Source organism: Leptonychotes weddellii, chromosome 4 (genome assembly GCF_054177405.1).
Source record: "Leptonychotes weddellii isolate Sample4059 chromosome 4, ASM5417740v2, whole genome shotgun sequence".
Taxonomy (NCBI): Eukaryota; Metazoa; Chordata; class Mammalia; order Carnivora; family Phocidae; genus Leptonychotes; species Leptonychotes weddellii.
In genome coordinates this window covers 63478912-63494231 of record NC_138372.1, presented here as the reverse complement: position 1 = coordinate 63494231, position 15320 = coordinate 63478912, and positions in this window count along the sequence as shown.

Here is a 15320-nt window from a genome sequence, read left to right as displayed (position 1 = left end):
CTTAGAGAAAAGAAATATGGCGTGCGCACGCACACACACACACACACACACACACAACAACAACAATCTTCTGGACTAAACTAATATAGTTTGTTGTTGAGAATGCTTACCTTATGGAGCTGAGCACTCATATTTGACCTACCCATCAATGATCTCCATTACTATAGCAATCAGTGATAGATTCCCCATAACACTCTAATAAGAATAAAATCATACATGAGGACTAATTATGTACTGAGCCACAACAGAACAGGGACAGTGACTACATTTATCCCAGCAGCTTTCATGATTATTAAGGTCCTAGTGTTTTCAGCATTTAGGGCCTTTTCTACTCAGACCTTTCTACTCAACTCTGTAGGGTAAAACTCATAGAGTAGCATGTAGTCTGTGTTTGTTCTGAGGCTGGAGTAGTAGTAAGGCAGGATTCAAAATGAAGAGATAACTTGTTAAAATTCAGAAGAAGAGAAACAGCCATTTTTTAAAAAAATAGTGAAAAAGAGATCAGTAAATTTCGTACAGACAAGAGAACAGAGCTAAGACTGTAGCAGTGAAAATAAATGTGTATCATCTTGGCAGGCCTGTGGGCTGGAAGGGACAGCCCAGATCACCTGCACTGAAGCTAGCATTTTAAGAAGTGTATTTTGTAATTGCATTCCTTCTCTCGGAAGCGCTAAGACAGGGGAAAAACAAAGCAAACAAAAAGATAGATTGGGATCTACTGACACTAGGACTTCCTCCAGTGCTAATAGTAACTATGGTAAAACCACCACATCCCATTTTTGCTTGTGACTTTTCCCATATATCCTTTTCAGAAACAAAGACAGTTTTTCCATTTTTACAGATCCTGGAATGCAAATTACTTCTACTCATTTTTGCTGATTTTTCTGTTAGAGTGGTTAGACCTGAGGGTATGGGCTGTAAACTGCTTGGCTGGTAACTGTAGTCTTAAACAATTAAAAGAAGCACAAGGTTGTGGGAAGATTTAGCAAAGGTTGGCTTTGAGCTCAGCCTCAAAAGGACAGGAGAAGACCCTTGACAGCCTCCCCATCATCTAGCCAATCACTGAGGTAGGACAGCAGGCTTGGGACAGACATCCCGTCAAGAAAAGCACTGGGAATTTGGTTTGAGTGTTCTGTCTGTTGTACTTCTTAACAACCTAAGAACAGCAGTTAGAAATTGTTTTCTCTAGTGAGCACCTGGAAGACACATGACCCTAACATAATTCCCAAATTCAGTTGTTAGTGTGTGAACTTGCAGGATTAAATAGGCCTAGAAAAGGAGCCACAGGCTAGGTCAGATTCGTTGAAGATCAAAAAGGTCAAGTGGCAAGAGCAGTTTACCTTAGGGGAATAAACAGGAACATAAGATGGAGGTGATGGAGGGATTTCTTGAGCACACGTCCATCCACTGCATGTTGCCTGCCGATCGTATACAGCAAGAAGCAGTTTGAATGAGACACTTCAAATGGGAATAGTAGGTCTGCCATGGGACCTTGGCCAATTTTTGAACTTCTGAATGATTAAAATTGGCCAAATGGTGCTTTTGTATCAGAATTGTGAGGACTCAATAAGACAGTGGTATGCAAAGTGTCTGGTACAGAGCCTGGTATATAGGTGGCCATCTGCACATGCCATTTCCTTCCTTTTCTTCATGTCCCTTCATTTTTATTAGGCTATGCAGAATTAATCTTGAAGATATTTGTGAGTTTGGTTTGAGTTCCCAGAGCTGCTAAGTCAGGGACCAAAGAATCCAGGGAGCTAGCACCCTTCCCTTGCCACCACTTGCACTGCTGGCCTCGATCCTTTCAGGCAGACTGTGCCCTGTGTCTCCAACGTAGGTTGTTTATTTCCTCCACTCGCTGCATGAGAGCAAGAAGATAAGAGCCCTGAATTTGTGGAAGCGCTTGCGAGACTAAGACCAAACACATGATTTCTGCAGGTGCCGGCCCCTCCTGGAGTGAACGAACTTAGCTTTAAGCAGAGTTATTATGTGTGTCATTTCGTGCTGTTGCTATACCCAAGATGAATATAAGGTATCAACCTCAAGACTGTGCAGATTGTGGCGTGCAGACATTGATGGATGACAAAGACTCATTCAATTACAATTAGGACAAAACAAACAGCTTTTTGAAATGAAGCTCATAGTGGGAAGGGAGGGGGAGAAATTCCTATCCTGTTGTACTGGTAGGTTTCCTTTTCTAAATGAGCGTGGCAGCAGACAGGTTATACTGAAATGCCTCTGGCTGTAGAGATGACAGTGACGTTAGCAGCATTTGGGAACGAAAACAAATAGGCATCATCAAAGTACAGCATGCACCCTGTAAATTTATTTCTTTATTATTTCTTTTACAACTTGCATAGCACACATATGTATCTATAAAAGCTGTTGAATGTAGTAACTGCAATACAGAATATTCCAGAACTGCACATAGATATATAGTTCAGTGCACTAATTATGGCATTAAGTATTGCCTCTTTAGAGAATTGGCATAGTAAGAGTCAATTAAAAAAAAAAAAAAGAAGCAACAATATGAGTTTTAGAGTGACTCAGACTTGGGTTCAAATCCTGCCTCTACCTCACAGTAACTGTATGTCTTTTCCAAGTTTCTTTTTTTTTCAATTGGAAAATGAGAATATTAACACTTGTCATGCAAGAGAGTTGCCCTTAAAGAACTCTAATGAACACTGGCTGCCTTGTTTACTCCTTGTTAACTCCTACTCCCTATAAACTGAGATAGGATCCTGGACATCCATCCCTATGCCCAGCAGAGAATCAAGTGGCCCTGATTTTGAGAAGTTTACCTCAACTACTCTGAATTATAAATGCCTGTTGATTTTGCTGTCTCCTCCAACTAAACGGAATTTTTTTGAGAGAAGGACCCAGTACCTATTTTCTATAAACATAAATGAGTGCATGAATACCTGAATTAAACAATCAAAAGTTAGGCACTGCCTGCTTCCTATCAAACAGTATCAACTCCGTGACATTCAGTGTTAAAAGTGGTAACCTGAAATGGTATCTTCTAAATCATTTCTCCACTGAGCCATCAGGGAAAATGAGTTACCAATATAACTTTTGCTGACCTAAGCTTAATTCACCCTCAGAGAGATGGGGATAATATGAAATAAGTTTTCATATTTATTTTGAATATAGAAACAAGATCAGAATCTGAAACTGGGAAGTTTCAACATTTTCATGAATAATCACTTTTTTCCAGAATTGTCTCATTTGTATATATATAAGTAATAGTATGTCTTTATGTGTAAATATAAATCCAAGTGCTATGTATTGAGATTAGCAAAAGACAAATATTCATTTAAAAATTTTTCTCCAAAGGACTCTAGAAAACTAGTTCTATAAACACAAAATGTAGGAAAACAATCAAAATAGAACTATATACTTTTAGACAGGGAATAAACAAGTGACCAGATGGCTGTCAGCAAAATTTTACTTGGGCCTGAAGGCAAAGGTCTTTGCATATTTTATGGAAAAATGTCAAGCTTATAAAAACGTTTAAAATATTATATATGTGTGTGCATATATATGCATATTGTGGTATGGTATGCATATATTATAGTATTATTATAATATATGCATACCATATGTATGATATATACACATATATACATTTTAATATTAACCTATATTTATGTATATAGATATAATGTGTATATGCATACACACAAAAATATACACATATGGTGGGGTAATGACCATGTAGTCCTCATCAAAGGAGATAATTATGGGACTATTCCATTCATGACACGACTGTTTTCCCTAGTAATAGGAGTGTGGCATAAAAAGGTAGTCATTTGGAACAGAGGTGCTTTTTTTCAGTGAAATTACCTTCTTTCCCAGCTTAGATTAGATTATTTTCAAAGGCCTAATCAAAAGGTATTCTTAGAAAACCAAGAGAGAATAAGACACACACACACACACACACACACACACACACACGAAATCATAATAAAATCTCAGGATGAAAAATACTGCTCAAATTAGTCTTTCTCACCAAATGCGGCACCACTTAGTTGTGTTTTGTCCCACCCAACTAATAGTTTTCCACTCTAGGCCTCTCTACATCTTAGACAATTGAGAGGCTTAGAAGACAGTTTGCAAAGGTTTTTCTTGACCCTGTGGACTGCCCTCTTTGTGATCCCTGCCAACTCCCGTTCCTGGATCAGTATTCACTGTGTTGAGAATGAATGGCACTGATAACATTGTGCATTCCATTTTCTTCCTCTCAGACTTGTGTTATTTAGATGCACTGAACCCATACAGTGTTATGAGGTAAAAGCTACACTCATGACCTGTAAAAATAAATGTCACTTTCTGAGATAGTGGGGAAGGGTTGTGCCCCGGGAGAATGTGCTGCCCTCCTTAACAGCAATGCATGCATCACTGTGATGCTCAGAAAGTAACAACATTCTCTCTTTCCAAAGAAGAATGGAACATATGTGAAACAGTCATTTTACTCACAACAAGGTCAGAGAACAAAGCACTGTAAAGCCAAACGAGGAAATTGGGGCACAAAGATAATTATTTTAGAATATTTCTGGAAATATGTTAACCAGTCAAGACAGCCTTTATTCTAAAGTGTGGCATTATAATTTTGCATGGGAATTTTTTTATGAGCATTTTTTGTCACTTTCAGAGAGATCTATTATGATATGTAGTGTGGAAGGGAACATGTTGACATGACATTCTGAGAGCTAAAACAAATGTGAAGAATGAAGCTGAAAATAGCAGGCTGTGAAGAAAGCATTAAAAAGCACTGGGTGGCACTCAGCATTGTACATCTAGAATTCAGAGATGTGTTAGGAGAAGGCGTTAACATGGCATTCGTAGCATGCTTTTCTGTGAAGGAATTAAGAAGGGCACATCATTTGCTCTTATAGACTAAGGTAATTGGTGTCTACATCTCTATGCTCCTCCATTGCCAATAGGGAAACACATGAAAAAGATGCAGTGCATCTCGCCTGGCATAGTGCATTCCTGAAGGCTCTGTGCAAATCAGATTCTATTATAAAACCAGAAATGGTTATTCTTTTCTGATTAATATTCAATAGAAATGGCTTTTAATATTTAACCTTTAAGATTCTTTGTCTAAGCCACATGAGGTCCAACTCCCCTTCCTGTGCTAGCAGTTCCTAAATATTAGTTCTCTTTTTTTATTGAGACCTAATTGATATAAAACCTTGTATTAGTTTCAGGCATAGAATCTAATGATTCAATATTTGTGTACATTGTGGAATAATCAGCTCAATAAATCCAGTTTCCCCAGGCACCATATAAAGCCACATAATATGCAATACAATATTACTGAGGATAGTCACCATGCTGTACATTACATCCTGGTGACTTACTTATTTTATGAATGGAAGTTTGTACCTGTTGACCTCCTTCTTCCATTTTGCCCACCCCTAACGCCCCTCCCCTCCGGCAACCAATCTGTTCTCTGCACCTATGAGTTTTGTTTTCTTGTTTGTTTTTTGGATTCCACATATAAGTTAAATCCTATGATATTTGTCTTTCTCTCTCTGACTTATTTCACTTAATGTAATGCCCTCAAGATCCACCCATGTTGTTGCAAATGGCAGGATATCATTCTTTTATATGGCTGAGTAGTATTCCTGGTGGATAAACACACACACACACACACACATATATGTATACACACACACACACACACATATCACATCTTCTTCATCCATTCATCCATCAATGATCAATGGATACTTTGGTTGTCTTCATATCTTGGCTGCTGTGAATAATGCTGCGATGATCATAGGGTGCATATATCTTTTCAAAATAGTGTTATTGTTTTCTTTGGATAAATACCCAGAAATAGAATGACTGGGTAATATGGTAGTTCTATTTTTAATTTTTTGAGAAATGTCTATATTGTTTTCCATAGTGGCTGCCCCAATTCACATTCCCACCAACAGTGCATGAGGGTTCCCTTTTCTTCACATCCTTATGAATACTTGTAATTTCCTGTCTTTTGATAATAGTCATTCTGACAGGTATGTGGTGATATCTCATTGTGGTTTTGTTTTGCAGTTTGCTGGTGATGAGTGATGCTGAGCATCTTTTTGTGTGCCTGTTGACCATCTGTATGTCTTCTTTGCAAAATCATCTATTCACATTGCCCATTTTTAAATTAGATTCCTTGGGATTTTGTTGTTGCTGTTGTTATTGAGTTTATAAGAATTCTTTTTATATTTTGGGTATTAACCCCTTATCAGATATGTGATTTGCAAATATCTTCTTTTTTTTCTTTTTTTTTTATTATGTTATGTTAGTCACCATACATTACATCATTCGTTTTTGATGTAGTGTTCCATGATTCATTGTTTGCGTATAACACCCAGTGCTCCATTCAGTATGTGCCCTCTTTAATACCCATCACCAGGCTAACCCAACCCCCCACCCCCTCCCCTCTAGAACACTCAGTTTTTTTCTCAGAGTCCATAGTCTCTTCTATTCAATAAGTTGCTTTTTCATTTTGTTGATGGTTTCCTTGGTTTCCTTTGTTGATGGTGCAGAAGCTTTTTAGTTTGTTGCAGTCCCATTTGTTTATTTTTGCTTTTGTTGTCATTGCCTTGGGAGTCAGGGAGTTTTAGGATCCAAAAAAGTATCTCCCGAGGCACCTGGGTGTCTCAGTCCATTAAGTGTCTGCCTTTGGCTCAGATCATGATCCCAGGGTCCTGGGATCTAGTCCCACATCAGGCTCCAGCTCAGGAAGGAGTCTGCTTCTCCCTCTACCCCTCCCCCAACTCGTGATCTCTCTCTCTCTCCCTCTCTCCCTCTCTCTCCCTCTCTCAAACAAATAAAATCTTAAAAAAAAAGTATCTGCAAGAGCAATGTCAAGGAGCTTACCACCTATGTTTTCTTCTATCAGTTTTATGGTTTCTGGGCTTAGGTTCAAGTCTATAATCCATTTTGAATTATTTTTGTGTACAGAGTAGGATAGTGGTCCAATTTCATTCTTTTGCATGTGGCTGTCCAGTTTCTCAGGACCATTTATTGAAGAGACTGTCCTTTCCCCATTATATATTCTTGCCTCCTTTGTTGTAAGTTAATTGGCTGTATATCTGTGGGTTTATTTCTGGGCTCTCTGTTCTCTTCTACTGATCTGTGTGTCTGTTTTTATGCCAATACAATATTGTATTTTGATTATAGCTTTGTAATATAGTTTGAAACAAGGGAGTGTGATACCTCTAACTTTGTTCTTTCTCAAGATTGCTTCAGCTATTTAGTCTTTTGTGACTCCATACAGATTTTAGGATTGTTTGTTCTATTTCTGTGAAAAAATGCCATTGCAATTTTGATAGGAATTGCACTGAATCTATAGGATGGATGCTTTGAGTAATATGGGCATTTTAACAGTATTAATTCTTCCAATCCATGAGCATGGAATAGCCTTCCATTTCTTTGTATCTTCCTCAATTTCTTTCATCAGGGCCTTGTAGTTTTCAGCGGACAGGTCATGCAACTCTTTGGTTAAGTTTATTCCTAAGTATTTTATTATTTTTGATGCAATTGTAAATAGAATTGTTTTCTTAATTTCTCTTTCTGATAGTGTATTAGCGTAAAAAATGCAACAGATTTTTGAGTATTGATTTTATATCCTGAAACTTCACTATTTTGTTTTTTGTCTCTAACAGTTTTTTGATAGGGTCTTCGTGGTTTTCTCTATATAAAATCAAGTCATCCACAAATTGTGTCAGTTTAACTTCTTCCTTTCTAATTTGGGTGCTTTTTATTTCTTTTTCTTTTTTTTTTTAAAGATTTTATTTATTTATTTGAGAGAGAGAGAATGAACAGAGAGCACATGAGAGTGGGGAGCGTCAGAGGGAGAAGCAGTCTCCCCGCCGAGCAGGGAGCCCGATGCAGGACTTGATCCAGGGACTCCAGGATCATGACCCGAGCCGAAGGCAGTCGCTTAACCAACTGAGCCACCCAGGCGCCCCTATTTCTTTTTCTTGCCTAATTGCTCTGACTATGATTTTCAATACTATGTTGAATAAAAGTGGCAAGCATAGGCATCTTTGTCTTGTTCCTGATATTAGAAGAAAAGCTTTCAGCTTTTCACTGTTGAGTATGATGCTAGCTGTAGGCTTGTCATATATGACCTTTATTTTGTTGGGGTATATTTCTTATTTACCCACTTTTTCGAGAGTTTTTATTATAAGTGGATGTTGATTTTTTTCAAATGCTTTTCCTGCATCTGTTGAGATCATATGACTTTTATCCTTCATTTTATTAGTGTGGTGTATCATGTTGATTAATTTGTGGATGTTAAACCATCCCTGCATCCCTAGAATAAATCCCACTTGATCATGGTGTATGATTTTTTTAATGTATTGTTGAATTTTGTTTGCTAATATTTTGTTGAGGATGTTTACATCTATGTTAATCAGAGATACTGGTCTGTAATATTCTTTTTTCTTAGCCTGCTTTCCATATCAGGGTAATACTGGTCTCGTAAAATAAGTTTGAAAGTGTTCTCTTCAATTTTTTGGAAGAGTTTGGGAAAAATTGGTATTAAATATTCTTTTTTTTTTAAAGATTTTATTTATTTATTTCACAGAGAGAGACATAGCGAGAGAGGGAACACAAGCAGGGGGAGTGGGAGAGGGAGAAGCAGGCCTCTCGCCAAGCAGGGAGCGCGATGTGGGGCTGGAGCCCGATGCGGGGCTCGATCCCAGGACCCTGGAATCATGACCTGAGCCGAAGGCAGATGCTTAACGACTGAGCCACCCTGGCGCCCCGGTATTAAATATTCTTTAAATGATTAGTAGAATTCACCAGTGAAGTCTGATCCTGGACTTTTGTTTGGACATTTTTGATTACTGATTCAATTTCCTTGCTGGTAATTGATTTATTCAGATTTTCTGTTTCTCTGTGGTTCAGTCTTGGAAGATTATGATTTGTTTCCAGAAATTATTCATTTCTTTTAGGTCGTCTAGTTTATTGCTCTATAATTGGTCATAGTTGTCTCTTATGCTCCTTTGTATTTCTCTAGCATCAGTTGTAACTTCCCCTCTTTCATTTCTGATTTTACTTGAGTTTCCTCTTTTTTTCTTTTTAGTGAATCTAGCTAAAAGTTTATCAATTTGGTTGATCTTTTCAAAGAATGAGCCCTTAGTTTCATTGATTTTGTTCTGTTATCTTTTTAGTTGTCTCTATCTTGTGTATTTTTACTCTGATCTTTATTATTTCTTTTTTTTTCTACTTTGCTTTTCTTTTTCTAGTTCCTTTAGGTGTAACATTAAATTGCTTATTTGAGATTTCTCTTAGTTCTTGAGGTTAATCCTGTATAGTTATGAACTTCCTACTTAGAACGACTTTACTACATCCAAATTAAATGTCTCTTTTACTCTGAGCTTATTTTTTTTTAACTTTCGGTGTTAAAAAGACAAGACTTTTCTTTTATGAAATAGTGCTGGTAATAGACATTCATTTTATTGTGTTGCTTAAAATTATACTAGTTTGTGAAATCCAAAACTATTCAGACCAAAATATATAACCACACAAACAATTTCAGTCAAAACTTTATCAAAAGTTATTGCATTTTTTTAACAAACAAATAATTATAGAACTTCTTTATAGTGAAAATATGCCATGCCTATTTTATAACACCAAGAGGAGTCCTCTAGCATTTCTGGTGTTTGGCATGTTCTTTTTTTCTTTTTCTTTTTAGAAAATTCATCTGACTGGTGATATGATTAATATAAAGAGGTTTATACACTTGAAATATAGTAATTTAGCCATCTTGAAGTCCACATTATACAGGTTACATTAGTTAATGCTCTTAGTAACAAGTATTCCCTACTCTTCAAGATTGTTTATGAAAATTAAATAAGATAATGCATGTAAAACACATAGTCAAGGCTAAAAAATGTTATGTATTATCACTTCCCTGAAGAATTATTTGGTGGTGAGGAATGTTGGTTATCTTAGCAGTCACACTGCTTACAAGAAAAACTATAATAGACTAAAAATATGATGCATATAGTAGCTGGTATACTCTGATTTGCTGTACAGAGTCAGTTCTGGCAGAGCTTAACATAGTCATGAGTCCAAATCACCATTTCTCTGCCCCCAGAGGAGATATCCTATTCAGCACCCTATACCATAATGCATATTTTAGTGGGGATGACAGGTATTAATCCATCACTGAAATATATCATTATAAATGGCAACAAGTGCTGTGGCAAGAAACATACATGGTAAAATAAAAATGTATGGTGTGTATCAACATCTTCTCTGAGGAAATGACATTTGAACTCAGATTAATAGGACAATTAGAAGTTAGTGAAGTATCCCCTGCAAGTGTAATGGTCAGGATCAGGAGTGAGTAGGGTGAATTAAAGAAATTAGAAGTCAACATGGTTATAGCATAGTGAGTTAGAAGATGGAGAATGATGTCATGATAAAGAAGAGGCAACTTCTCAAGCAGTATGGTGGGGCAGACTTATTTGAACAAGAAGAAATTTACATAAGGCAGGAATAAAGAGATTAATGAAAACTAGAGTGGTTAAGACTTGTACTGTAGTGAACCACTAGGTTTTCAGACCAGATATTGACCATTTCTAAAGCCCATATAGAGATAAGAGACATATCAGAGGGTTGTGTGAGATGTGGAATAAGGCTATACTCCCTACAGAAAATCCAGAGGACTATGGAAAACCCTTTGGCTTTCAGCAGAAGAATATTCTGTTATGCTGTTTAAGAAAATATTAACAATATTGGGTGCATGGATTTTTTATTTTTTAAAATTTTTTTAAAAATTAAAATCCTACTGAAGATGAATTCCGAATTAAAAATGACAAATCATATCATAAAATAAACCACAATGGGAGAAAATCAGAAGAGGCAGTTTTACCATGAAGCTAAAGAAGCTGACATTTCAAGGCCCTTTAGTTGCATATGTCTCTTCAAATGTCATGAGACAGGCCTTGATAATATGTCCTCATGGCTATATATGACTTCATAAAATTTTCAAGTACCATATCTTAAGTGTAATCAATTTAAACTGTTTTCTTTTTTTGCTTTAATGTCCCTCCATCATAGTTCCTCTTGTGTTGAGTGGTGGTAGAATGACCTTAAATATTTTTTGGATCCACTTAAAGGAAGTTTACGTTTACTGGAATATATTCATGTGATCCTCAGTCACTTTCTTGTATAGGTAAGTTATTACTAGCTGACCCACTGTAGGAATGGCTTCCAGACATACTTCCACGGCCCACTGGCTCAACTCACCTGATGTTGTGACTTTAAGGTGCAGGACAAGAGTTTGCATTGCAGAGTTTGTCTTCCTATGAAACCAGGCACCCCAGATATGTGGGTAGCAGCAGGAAAAAGAGAGAGCGAGCATAAAGTATTAACAATTAGCAAAACAAAGTGAATGATACATAGGAGTTCATTGTACTACTTTTGCAACATATCCTAGGAAATAAAAATGAAGTAAGCATAAAGGTAAGAAATATGAAATTAAAAGTCTTACAATTTATTGTTTATCTTTTTAAAAATTTTTAGTTAGTTAACATACAGTGCAAAATTGGCTTCAGGAATAGAAGTCAGTGATTCATCACTTATATACAACACCTAGCGCTCATCACAAGTGCCCTCCTTAATACTCACCACCCATCTAGCCTATCCTCCACCCATCTCCCTTCCTCAACTCTCAGTTTGTTCTCTATCATTAAGAGTCTCTTGTGGTTTGTTTCCCTCTCTCCTTTTTTTCCCCTTTCCCATATGTTCATCTGTTTTGTTTCTTAAATTCCACATATGAGTGAACTCATATGGTATTTGTCTTTCTCTGACTTATTTCACTTAGCATAATACATTCTAGCTCCATTCACGTCATTGCAAATGGCAAGATTTCATTCTTTTTGATGGCTGAGTAATATTCCATCATATATAGATTATATATATATGGATATATACATATATAGAGATTCCATTATAAATAGATTCCATTTTTTATATATATATATATAATCTTTTATATATATATATATATATATAATCTTCTTTATCCATTCATCAGTCGATGGACATTGGGGCTCTCTCCATAGTTTGACCATTGTTGATAATGCTGCTATAAACATTGGGGTGTGTGTACCCCTTTGAATCTGTATTTTTGTATCTTTGGGGTAAATACCTAGTAGTGCAATTGCTGGATCATAGGGTAGTTCTATTTTTAACTTTTTGAAGAACCTCCATACTGTTTTCCAAAGTGGCTGTGCCAGTTTGCATTCCCACCAACAGTGCAAGAAGGTTCCCCTTTCTCTGCATCCTCCACAACACCTGCTGTTTCTTGTGTTGTTAATTTTAGCCATTATGAAAGGTATAATGTGGTATCTCATCATGGTTTTGATTTGTATTTCCCTGATGATGAGTGATGTTGAACATCTTTTTATGTGTCTATTAGCCATCTGGATGTCTTCTTTGTAAAAGTGTCTATGTCTTCTTCCCATTTCTTAACTGGGTTATTTGTCTTGGAGTTTGATAAGTTCGTAGATTTTGGATACTATTCCTTTATCAGATATATTGATTGCAAATATTTTCTCCCATTCTGTAGGCTGCCTTTTAGTTTTGTTGATTGTTTCCTTTTCTATGCAGAAGTTGTTTTGTTTTGTTTTTTTTCCTTGATGAAGTCCCAATAGTTCATTTTTGATTTTCATTCCCTTGCCTCTGGTGACATGTCTAATAAGAAGTTGCTGTGGCCTAGGTCAAAGAGGTTGCTGCCTGTGTTCTCCTCTAGGATTTTGATGGTTTTTTGTCTCATTTCAGTCTTTCATCCATTTTGAATTTATTTTTGTGTATGGTGTAAGAAAGTGGTCCAGTTTCATTCTTCTGCATGTGGCTGTCCAATTTTCCCAACACCATTTGTTGAAGAGACTGTCTTTTTTCCATTGGATATTCTTTCTTGCTTTGTCAAAAATTAGTTGACAATATAGTTGTGGGTCCATTTCTGGGTTTTCTATTCTGTTCCATTGGTCTGTGTGTCTGTTTTTTGTGCCAGCACCATACTGTCTTGATGACTACAGCTTTGTAATATAGCTTGAAGTCTGGAATCGTGATGCCTCCATCTTTGCTTTTCTTTTTCAGGATTGCTTTGGTTATTTAGGGTCTTTTGTGGTTCCATACAAATTTTAGGATTTTTTTATTCTAGCTCTGTGAAAAATATTGATGGTATTGTGATAGGGACTGCATTAAATGTGTAGATTTCTTTGAGTAGTATAGACATTTTAATAATGTTTGTTCTTCCAACTCATGGAAAGAATGTTTTTCCATTTCTTTGTGTCCGCTTCAATTTCTTTCGTAAGTGTTCTATAGTTTACAGATCTTTTATCTCTTTAGTTAGGCTTATTCCTAGATACCTTATCATTTTGGGGCAATTGCAAATGGAATCAATTCCTCGATTTCTTTTTCTGCTGCTTCATTATTGGTATATAGAAATGCAATGGATTTCTACACATTGATTTTATATCCTGCAACTTTGCTGTGCTCATGTATTATTAGTTCTAGCAAATTTTTGGTAGAGTTTTTTTGGGTTTTCTACATAAAGTATCATGTCATTTGCAAATAGTAAAATTTGACTTCTTTCTTGCAGATTTGAATATGTTTTATTTCTTTTTATTGTCTGATTGCTGAAGCTAAGACTTCCAGTACTCTGTTAAATAGTAATGGTGAGGGTGGACATCATTGCCTTGTTCCTAACCATAGGAGAAAGGCTCTCAGTTTTTCCCCATTGAGGATGTGGGTCTTTCGTATATGACCTTTATGATGTTGAAGTATGTTCCATCTATCCCTACTTTGTTGAGGGTTTTTATCAAGAATGGGTACTGTATTTTGTCAAATGCTTTTTCTGCATCTATTGACAGGATCATATGGTTCTTATCCTTTCTTTTATTAATGTGGTGTATCACATTGATTGATTTGTGAATACTGAACCACCCCTGCAACCCAAGAATAAATCCCACTTGATCATGGTGGATAATTCTTCTAATGTACTGTTGAATTCAATTTGCTAGTATTTTATTGAGAATTTTAGCATCCATGTTCATCAGGGATATTGGCCTGTAACTCTCTTTTGTAGTGGGATCTTTGAACGGTTTTAGAATCAAGGTAATGTTAGCTTCATAGAATGAGTTTGGAAGTTTCCCTTCCATTTCTATTTTTTGGGACAGTTTAAGAAGAATAAATATTAACTCTTCTCTAAATGTCTGGTAGAATTCCCCTGGGAAGCCATCTGGCCCATGGACTTTAGTTTGTTGGAAGCTTTTTGATTACTGATTCAATTTCTTTGCTTGTTATGGGTCTTTTCAAATTTTTGATTTCTTCCTCTTTCGATTTTGGTAGTTTTTAAGTTTCTAGGAATTTGTTCATTTCATCCAGATTGCCCAGTTTGTTGGCATGTAATTTTTCATAGTATTCTCTTATAATTGTTTGTATTTCTGTGGTGTTGGTTGGGTTCTCTCTTCTTTCATTCATGATTTTATATATTTGGATTTATATATATATTTTTTTTCTTTTTGATAATTCTGGCTAGGGATTTATCAATTTTATTAATTCTTTCGAAGAACCAGCTCTTAGTTTCATTAATCCATTCTGTTGTTGCTTTGTTTGTTTCTACATTGTTTATTTCTGCTCTAATCTTTATTATTCGCCTTCTGATGGCTATAGGCTTTGTTTGGTACTCCTTTTCTAGCTCCTTTTGATGTAAGGTTAAGTTGTGTGTTTGAGGCTTTTCTTGCATCTTGAGGGAGGCCTATATTTCAATATACTTCCCTCTTAGGACTGCCTTTGTTGCATCCCAAGAGTTTTGGACTGTCATGTTTTCATTTTCATTTGCTTCCATGTACTTTTTTTATTTTGTCTTAAATTTCCTCATTAAATTTCCTTCATTCTTTAGTAGGATGTTCTTTAACCTTCATGTAGTTGAGGTCTTTCCAAGTTTTTTGTTGTGGTTGACTTCAAATTTCATATCTTTGTAGTCTGAAAATATGCACGGTATGATCTTGATCTTTTTGTACTTGTTGAGAGCTGATTTGTGACCCAGTATGTGATCTATTCTGGAGAAGTTCCATGTGCACCCGAAAAGAATGTGCATTTTGCTGTTTTAGGATGAAATGCTGTGAATATATCTGTTAAGTCCATCCAGTCCAGTGTGTCATTAAAGTCATTGTTTCCTTGTTGATTTTCTGCTTAGATGGTCTGTCCATTGCTGTAAGTGGGGTGTTAAAGTCCCCTATTATTATTGTATTATTATCGATGAGTTTCTTTATGTTTCTTATTAATTG